Below are 10,772 nucleotides of genomic sequence, written 5' to 3'. Positions count from 1 at the left end.
AGATGGAACCAACTCATATATCCGAAAACTCTAGTTTTCTCACTTCAAAACTCTTTTGGTCTCGAGCTCTCACATTTTGCAACCTCTAAGATAACGCTATCCCACATAAACACGATTTATATATAACCTGCTTATAGAATTAGAAACAAAATTGTGCACTTATGCAAAACCAACGTGGATTTTCTTGATCCGATAGAAGTTGTTATTGATCAATCAAAACCTTGTATTTGCATCAAATTGAAGTCACTCAATCAACACACACATGCATGCTTGTGCACTCAAACCCCACACACACCTATGCACTCACACCACATTGGGATTTCACCACAATTGGTACTCGAACCCATGACCTCATGTTGATGGTGATGCTTTATGAAAGCTTCGATTTCCAAAGCGCCCTCTCTCTCTCTCTCTTGCTTGTTCTCTCCATCTAAGATATGATCTTGTTTATAAGGAAGAATGTATGTTTAAAGGAGAGATTATTATAGTGCTCTACTACCTTATACACTTAGTATATGCCCCACTACATCTAAAGTCCGTGAATTGTGCCTAACCATGTATCCAAATTAACTACATTTCTTGAACATAGCCATCCATCCTCAATCCAATTCCCATTTAAATCAATGATGAACTAAGATCTCAATCATTGAAGTTACCATCAAATGTGATGAAAATATTTTAATAGTTAAAAAATATTAACAATTGAAAATACTTGTAACATTATTTGATACATTTAGAGTATTGGTATCAGTAAAAAATCATTTGATTGATGGCTCGATCTACCAAATCTTAGTCATAAGAGTATCCCTAAGAGACCAATGGATCCCTTATTAGATCATATGGACCTCAACTATATCTTAATGCATGAACTCAGTAATACATACATATGAGCCACTGTAATTGATTTCATGAGGCAGGGCAAAGCACATTATATTAGGAACTTGAACTCCTCATATGTTTTCAAATTTAATGATTAGTTAAAGCTAATACATATACAAGCCAATTATAGCGCATGTATGATGGGAGTTCTGTTATAAAGGTTTATATTGGTCATTCAATGCAAGTGTTCAATAGGTCTAATACAAGGAGCCTACTCCCATGGTACCCTTGCATACCTATCTAGGAAAGGGCACAAGAATACTGACTCATTGTCTAACCCAACGGTGGAAATTTTCCATCCCAATTCATAATTAGTTCTCTCATATATGATGACTATATAAGAATAATAGCAATCACAAATTTATTCTATTACTTGTAAGGTTATTATAGAACAAAAGGGTACCGAGATCCATGAAACACAACTCTCCCTTGACCAATAATCATTACATCTAAACTCCAATTCCCAAAGATAACAAGTGGAATCTCTCTCCTTTAACCCAAGTACATATAAAATTTTAGACATGCCTACATACTCGTCATGACATTGATGACATGTCTATATAGGATCCTTTACCATCACGATCTACAATCAAGATCAACAAATCAACAATTAAGATAAACTTATTGGATTTGCAGGGCACACAACACCAACATGAGCTTGCCAACAAAATACTCAGGCAATGACATTAAATAATAATGGTTGGTTGGGCCCTTTATGTTGGTCATTTACATATACAAGCTCAAGTCCAGCTCACTTACCTAAAACTAAGGCAAGTTATACCCATAGGCCTCAGACTCAGCCCAAAGTGGTCCTAACTTGTTTACAGCCCATGCACTACAACAAAGTGGGGCTTTGTGGATGGTCTTTTTAAATTTTTTTTGCCGGGGGGAGGTGGGAACCCTTTGCCGGCACTAACTGAAATTGGGCGCCAGCAAAGTATCCCTATAAATAAATTAAAAAAAAGCCATAATGCCTCATTTTGACTCTTTCCCTCTCCTCGCCCCCAACACACACACACACACACACACTCTCTCTCTCTCTCTCTCTCTCTCTCTCTCTCTTTACACACACACACACACACACACACACACACTCTCTCTCTGCAACTCCTTGCCCCTGACTCTCTCTCTCTCTCTGTAACTCCACGACCCATCTCTCTCTCTCTCTCTCTCTCTCTCTCTCTCTGCGACTCCACGGCCTATATTTCAGCGGCAGAACCACTGTTGGGGATTTGGACTGCGGAATCACACAGATCTAGATCTAGGATAGTAATCCAATGACACCAAGCACACACAAGAGAACACAGATTAACGTGGAAAACCCTTGCGGGAAAAAACCATGGCACAAAATGACAGATCTCCACCATGAAAATAGAAATTACAAAGAGAGATGACTTACCTGATTCGAACAACCTCGAATCTCACCCTTACTACATCCTTTAGAAACTCTAAAATCCTTTTAGGAACTCTTGGAACTCCTTTAGAAAGCCTTAGAATACCCTTGAATTACCTCTCAATCCCGCATACACCCCTTTATATAAGTTTAGAAAGAATTAGAATCGGAATAGGAAACAAAAATCGTAAAATTTGCGTTTCTGTAGAAAATCTGCGTAAAATCTTCGATGTCATCAGAGGTCCATCGATGTCATAAAAAATGGACCAAAACTGTCCAGCGACCAGGGGTCAAAAATTCTAAAAATTATCGATGGCATCAAGCAACCTTCGATGTCATCGACGACTAGCTTTGATGTCATCGAAACTTGCTCGATGACCAACAAACAGATTTAAGACATCTGTTCATAACAATCTCCACCATGTTTTCAATCTTCATCCATGTAGCTTATTGACCTCTTCTCTTATCTCTGCATCATATCATAGCTTTTCGTGCACACTCCGTCATTCTTTTCCGCCATCGCCAAGCCTAGAGAAGTTACACAGAACTTGAACTTCTTTGTAGGAACGATCCAGGTGATCATATCTGTCGGATCAAAATCTACGTGCTCAACCATCTTTGTTCCTGTCTTTTCAAAAGGAAAGACGCAGTCTTCTTACCATCTCATCGCTACCCAATATTGCTTGCCGGGGTACTTGCTCACAACACTGATAGCTTGTGAAATAACCAGTCTAATCCAGACCATGACATACACTGCCAACCGCATTTGAATAAGGCTCATGAGATATCCTGCTTTTCCTCATCTGTTTTGGGACATGTCCTGAGGAAAACTTGAGGAGAGACACGTAGGGAACACTCTTTGGCTTTACCTGGCCCATCACATCCTTGATCAATACCTACATACAAGGTATTCCTCCCGTGATTACCAAAGCCTACTCCTCTTTCAGTCTCAGTGTTGAGAACCATCTTTGCAGTCCCCTGATCCTTCATCCTGAATGTCCCACTTAACTAAGTCTTCAGTACATTGATTTCAGACATGTCATAATTGGTGATCTACACATCATCAATTCCCGACTCACCATGAAAGAATCAAAACACTGCCTAGGCGACAGGTCAAACCACGACCTCCTGCAAAGTCTTTTCTCAGCCCCTTTTAACTTCGAACCGCTCTGGTTTCTTCATGTAGATTTGCTCTTCACTTTCCTTTGCAGAAGTGCAGACTCCACATCCATCCTTCAAGCTTAAGATCACATTGGCCAACCAGCGCCAATCACGGATCTAATAGACATCTGCTATATCGTCGGTGGGAATATCTCTGAGAAGCCGATCCCTTCTCTCTGAGCATAAGCCTTCGCTACCAACCCCGCCCTGTATCTATGCTGTATCCTCCTGAAGATCCACCTACATCCAACTGCTTTTCAGCCCACTGGAAGCTCCACCAGCTCCCATATGTCGGTCTGGTACAACAAATCCATCACATCTCCCATAGTCACCTTTCACTTCTCAGTACCAGGCTCACCTAGAGACATCTGAATAGAAGATGAATCCTCCTGCGATATTGGAGTCGTCCATGTACCTCGCCGATATCCTGCGATCATGCCGTGTGATTCTTCTCACAGGTGACTGCTCCACCTGCTCTGTATCCCTGTCCACACGTCTCAGCCTTCCTATCCTGTCTGCTTATGTGACCATGCCTAACATGCTACACACGTGCAGAGGTGAAATTCGCTACATCCATTGCAACTCCACCTTTTGAAGTGCTCTCCATCAACCTGTACAAGTTACCGAGCCGTTGCACTTTCATGATTACCTGTGCCCCTTTAGATACCTTAAGAGTACCATTAATACCTATGTACTTGCATCCTTTTACCTCAAGTACACCAAGAGAAATCAGATTCTACTTCAAATTAGGAACGCGACTGATATCAGTCAAGGTACTCTCTACCCCATCAAACATCTTGATGTGCATCGAATTAACAACCATAACATTACAGGCAATGCCATTGCCCATCAATACCTATCCACCATCACACTCCCTGTAGTTGGTGAACCAACTCCTATGAGAAGTCATATGAAAAGATCCTCCTGTGTCTAGCATCCACTCCCCCTTACAATCATCGTATGGCCGCTTGATAGTAGACATAGACAAAACATTACCATCACATCCACCGATCCATCTGACGTGGCAGCATTGGCCTCCCTGTACGAAGCCTCAGAATCTTCTCTCTTCGATTTAGGATTTTCACAATTCTTCTTCACATGTCCTTCCTTCCCACAATTTCAGCACTTTACCTGTCATTTGCCCCTGCCCTTGGATTTGGATCTAGAACCTGAAGAACCTGTACCTTGTTCAGAATTCTTATCCCTTGTAATCAGTGCCTCAGAAGATATCCCCATGTCGACGTTAAGCTTTCTCATAGCATTCCCTTGAAGGGCCGAGATAACGATGTCGACACTTAGGGTTTTATTCATTGAGCACATTGTGTCATTGAATGATTCATAAGATGCCGGAAGAGAATTCAGTAATATACATGCTTGTTCTTCATCTTTCATCACTTCTCCCATATCCAGAAACTTGCAAACCAATTCATTAAAGTTGCTAATGTGACCCTCCAGATCTCCACCCTCTGCCATCTTTAAGTTATACCACTGCCGCTTCAAGTGTAGGCGATTTTCAGAGGATTTTTTTTGCATAGACATCCTCTAACTTCGCCTATAACTTAGCCACAGTTTTCTCCCTCATAATGTTGTAGAGAACCTCATCCATGAGACATAAACGGATCGATGATAAAGCCTTTTTATCAAGAGTATTCCAATCATCATCAGTCATAGTAGACTTTCGCTCCTCAAGAGCACCATCTTCGCCTTGATTGATTAAGGAACTCATCATCTTAATCTTCATAACTCAAAATTATTTTTCCCTGAGTACTTCTCAATCTCATACCTAGTGCTTCCCATCATTACTAATCCTGCAGATTCAGATCTGTGCCCCAACGATTGTTTTGATATCACTTGTTGGGGATTTGGACTGCGGAATCACACAGATCTAGATCTAGGATAGTAATCCAATGACACCAAGCACACATAAGAGAACACAGATTTAACATGGAAAACTCTTGCGAAAAATAACTAAGCGACAGATCTCCACCATGAAAATAGAAATTACAAAGAGAGAGGACTTACCCGATTCGAACAACCTCGAATCTCACCCTTACTACACCCTTTAGAAACCTTAAAATCCTTTTAGGAACCCTTGGAACTCCTTTTAGAAGGCCTTAGAATACCCTTAAATTACCTCCCAATCCCGCATACACCCCTTTATATGAGTTTAGAAAGAAGTAGAATCGAAATAGGAAACAAAAATTACAAAATTTGCGTTTTTGCAGAAAATCTGTGTAAAATCTTCGATGTCATCGAAGGTCCATCGATGTCATTAAAAACGGACCAAAATTGTCCAGCGACCAGGGGTGAAAATTTTCAAAAATTATTGATGACATCAAGTGTCACGCCCCAAACCCGGGGACGGACAGCTTCCGTGATGCTCCGAATTCGGCACTCGACTTTCATACACCAAGTCCCGAGTTCGGCGCACCACAAGGAAGATTTTTGGCTGAATTTTTTTTTATTTATATACATAGTAATACCTGAGCATGAAGATCCATGATCAAACTACCAAGCAACACTCTCTATCATAAGTCCCGATGATTATAAGTATAATGCTTTACAAAAGATATGTAACGTCAACATTGCCAAATCGAAGAATAGATGCAATGCATCGAGAAAGCTAAGTCTTCCAAGCTACTCCAACCCTGAAAAAAAATGGAAAATAGGAGGCTTAGGCAGAAAGCCTAGTGAGTACACACATGTGTGCAGTGTGTCCTACATGTAGGCAAGATAAATATGCTACAAGGAAATTATACCACAGCCATAACCATATTACATGCATCTGTAATCACATCATCATCATCATATTGTCATGCCATAATTATACAATATCAGAAATACTGACAAGTCCATGAGTCATACAATATCAAAGTATGCAATATAAATCAGCATGTAAATGAGGAGTTATAGAGAGCCAAATATCAGATGTCGAGGATGCAATGCAATATGTGGTGCGAATGAAATGACTATGCTGGAGTGAAGACGGGATGGTAGTACGTAGTATCGCAGACTATGGGGTCTATCACAAGGGACTTCTATCCAAAATAGTCCCATACCTAATTTGGATAGTCAGACTCAATGTGGTAAACTCCTGATCTCAGGTTAGTCGCGTGCCCCAACCGAAATCCTAGCCATTGCGAAGGTACACACAACAAATAGTTGCGCACCACCAGCCCGAGTGAATAGTGAATGAATGAATGAATGAGTATGCAACTCCGACCCAATAAGTCCACATATCAGTACAGTTCCTCTCTGGGATCATCACTGGGGTTTAGTACACTCCAAATGACACTGTCTCTCTCCTAGCAGCACAATCCAAGTGAGCGTAAGAAACCTCACTATCCGCCTGGCCAATAGTCTGCCAATACCTATCCGGCACGTCGATAGCGGACCCATTCACGAGCTGGTCAAACTCAGCCTAGTAATGCCCCCTACCCTCGGGCGGGTAAGGCCACACCCCCTCCCAACCGACCACGACACAGTGGGAGACGCGGCCTCCTGGTATTCGGCACTCGAGCGCTCATGTATCCACTCGGTCTCGACGTTGGGGCGTCTCCTGGCCTCGGAGGTTTAGGGATTTTCACCCAGGGACATCTATGGCGCCCGTATGTTAGAACCAAATATTTCTGGTGTCCCATCTGGCCATCCAAGATATGCCTGTGGAGGCTATGGCCCTGATGTCGCTAGGGCACACAATGCAAGATGCATGAGTCATACAATACAGTCATGCATCAATCCTGCGCATACCGTGCACTCATGTGAGATAACCTCCACCTATCAGGGAGTCTCATAACAATCTGTCCAACAACATATGCAATGGTCAACCACATCTCATAACAAACATGCAGATGATGCGTATGGGCATGTATGATACTGATGTGCTGTCACATACTCATAATCAGTATCAATAACCGGCTTCAATAATCGGCTTCGATAATGTGGACATTTAACCAACATTGTCCCCAAGGAATGACCCACATAAATATCAATACATACATCATGGTGAAATCGCACCACATCGGTCCTCAGATACATCGCTTCGGGTCTCACACAAGGGCCGCACATTCATCGCATTGGGCCTCACTCATGGGCCGCATATACATCACATTGGGCCGTATCATATGTGCACTACACATCGCAATGGGCCTTGGCTCATGGGCCATGAATACACCACATCAAGCTGTACGACCCATGGGCTTCAAATACTCAAGAGGTGAGCCCTACACACGGGCCTCAAATACATCACAATGAGCCACAACCCATGGGCCTAAAATATATCTCAATTAGCCACGCTCATGAGTCTCAATTACATCACATTGGGCTTCGCTCATGGGCCTCGAATACATTGCAAGTGGCCTCAAATCTATTTCACAGGTAGACTACATACCTGGGCCTAATACACATCACTATGGGCCGAAAATACATCACAATGAGCTTCATCATATGGACCGGAAATATATCTCAATGGGCCTTGCCCATAGGCCACGAATACATGGCTACACCAATTATGATACGTCTTATACTACAACCACTTCACACGTCACATAGATAATGACTCATATTCGGTCTCACCTGGTTAAGGGCCGAGGGCCACATTTCATCATACCATTTATAGTTTAAAGATCACATTGTATAAAAATCTAGGATCTTGATAGCATTAGCTTGGGTAATATAACCCTAAATCATATTCTGTTTAGTGTACAACTTGGTCATGTGTGATTCAAGTGGTGGTATCTATGTCGATAAGTACAAACCTACGTTGTTGAATGGTCATCAATGCCACTTGATTTCATACAGTTAGGTGGCCTTGTACGTATTTCACATTCATACAATTAGATGACTACGTATACTACATGTACTCCACCATTGCCTATGATTAGGTGGCTATACATACATCAAATACCCACATGATCAATGGGCCAAATAGGTAATATCAAACCCTCACACCACTAGAGTTTATATATTTGTTATAATTAAACATGTTTTTAAGAGTTTAAACACAAGTATCATGATCCTATTACTTGGGGCCGCACTCTAACCAAAGTGCTAAGTGATCAAGGGATGTCCACAATCAGCCCATTTAAAGGATTAATCATCATTACTTCAAAAATTACAATACCAGTTCATCATACATTCCACACATGGAAATTACAAACTCTTATCGAAGAGGCCCAATGACTAGCCCAAACAAGGCTATCACTGATGGGCCCACATGGCGTTCACTCAAAATGGGCCTTAACATTCTTGGGCTCACATATTAATGGAATTCATAATGGGTCCTATGCAATAGAGTCCATGGGGATTTCCCATGAGGTGGAGTTGTGTGTGACCCACCTACGACTTAGGTCTGCTTTGATTATTTTAGTCCAAGTCCTAAAATGATATGAGGAAGTGGATGGTCTGCATGGATTAAATAGATACACCATGGTGGCCTTAGGTTGGATTCAATAGTTAAGTACTTATCCTCACAGCCTTGTATTGTATGGTCCAATTCAGGTTGGATTGACTGTTTTGTGGGACAATGGCCTAAAGGAAACCCGATATATGGGCTGAATATCTAATACATCGTCAGGATGGCCCATAATGAATTTTCAATGATGAGAGTTTAATTTGCATTATTTCAGAACGTACGACTATCTAATCATTGGATGGGCCTAAGTCTTGGTAACATATCGTTAAAAGAGTTGATAAAATAGATAAACGATGAGGATCTTAAATATAAATCATGTTATAACTATGGTGGATTAAGTGGCATAACACCTACATCAAAGTGGGTCATACCACACACAAGTTGAGAGGGTTACCCTCCCTTAAATATTCATAATTATTTGTTGGGCCCACAGAGGTGTGGTTCATAAATCCAGCCCATCCCTTATGTGTGTCCCACTTGGTTGAGTGGTCAGACTAAGTTTCAGGTACATCCAAATTTCAGGTGGACCTAATAGGTGATTTACATACTCGAGCTTCGAGTTGTACAGACAGTTAAGAAGATCAAATTTACATGGGTGCAGAGAGATGTATTTATTGCATATACACAGTTCATCTATTTTTTTTATTTTTTTTATTTTTATTTTTATTTTTTTTTGAGATCGTTTTATAGCACCATCCAAAAATGAATCATATCCGAAGAATTACCTGGACTGGAGATAATGATTTCACCGTTAAACAATTTACAGGGCCCACCATACCGTTTATTTTCCATCCAATCTGTTCATAAGGTCACAAAGACCTGAATTAAGGGGAAAAATAAATTTCATACTGCTCCAAAATTTCTGACCCAAAAAGGGTTCCAATGGTTTACGTTCAACCCCTGCCACTTTTGTAGTGTGGCCCACTTGATAGTTAGATCTATCTTTTTTTTTTTTTTTTCTTCTCAAGCCTTAAGACAAACTTGCCAAATGGATGGACGGTTTGGATATAACATATACCATATGATCAGACCCATAAAATTGCTGATTTATTTAACTTCACAAATTTATTTTTATTTTTATTTTTATTTTATTGTTTTGATGGTGTGGGCCACCTGAGTTCCATGTATGGATGAAATTTGGAGGTGGCCCATTTTTAAATAGGACCCATCAAATGCATGGTACTGATGTTCGACATGCATCAACGTGGGGCCTGTGATGGGGCCCACTTTCCTCCAGCGTCAGCAGCAGACGCTGCTTGCTGCAGCGTCATCCAGACGGGTGACGGCATATATATATTATTATTTTTTTTTTGTTTTCAAATATGGGGCCCACAACAGGACGATCCAGTCTGACTGTTGTGTGTGTCCCTCGTGGTTGATGGGTCAGTCCAAGTTTCAGATGCATCCAAATTTCAGGTGGGGCCCAGCAAGTGCTTTTATATGCTTAAGCCATGTCTGCACATTATTTTAGATGGTGTGGGCCACCTAAGCTTTTTATACGGTTGATTTTTGGCACGACCCATTTTTAAGAGGGGACCCATCAAATTCACGGTGCTGATGTTCGACATACATCAAGGTAGAGCCTGTGGTGGGACCCACCTCTTTCCAGCGTCAACAAAGACGCATGCAGCGTCAGTGTTATTTTTTTTGTTTGTTTGTTTGTTTTTTTTTTGTTTCTCATATATGGGGCCCACAACAGGACGATCCAGTCCATCTGTTGTGTGTGTCCCACGTGGTGAAGCGTTCAATCCAAGTTTCAAATGCATAAAAATTTCAATTGGGCCCCAGCAAGTACTTTTATATGTTTTAGTATATCTTCACATGATTTTTGATGGTGTGGCCTACCAAAGAAATGGATTGACTTCATTTTTTGGCTCAACGCCTAAAATGATCTGAAAAATTGAATGGATGGCATGGATTTAATAC

Source organism: Magnolia sinica, chromosome 1 (genome assembly GCF_029962835.1).
Source record: "Magnolia sinica isolate HGM2019 chromosome 1, MsV1, whole genome shotgun sequence".
NCBI lineage: Eukaryota > Viridiplantae > Streptophyta > Magnoliopsida > Magnoliales > Magnoliaceae > Magnolia > Magnolia sinica.
This window is presented reverse-complemented; position numbering follows the sequence as displayed.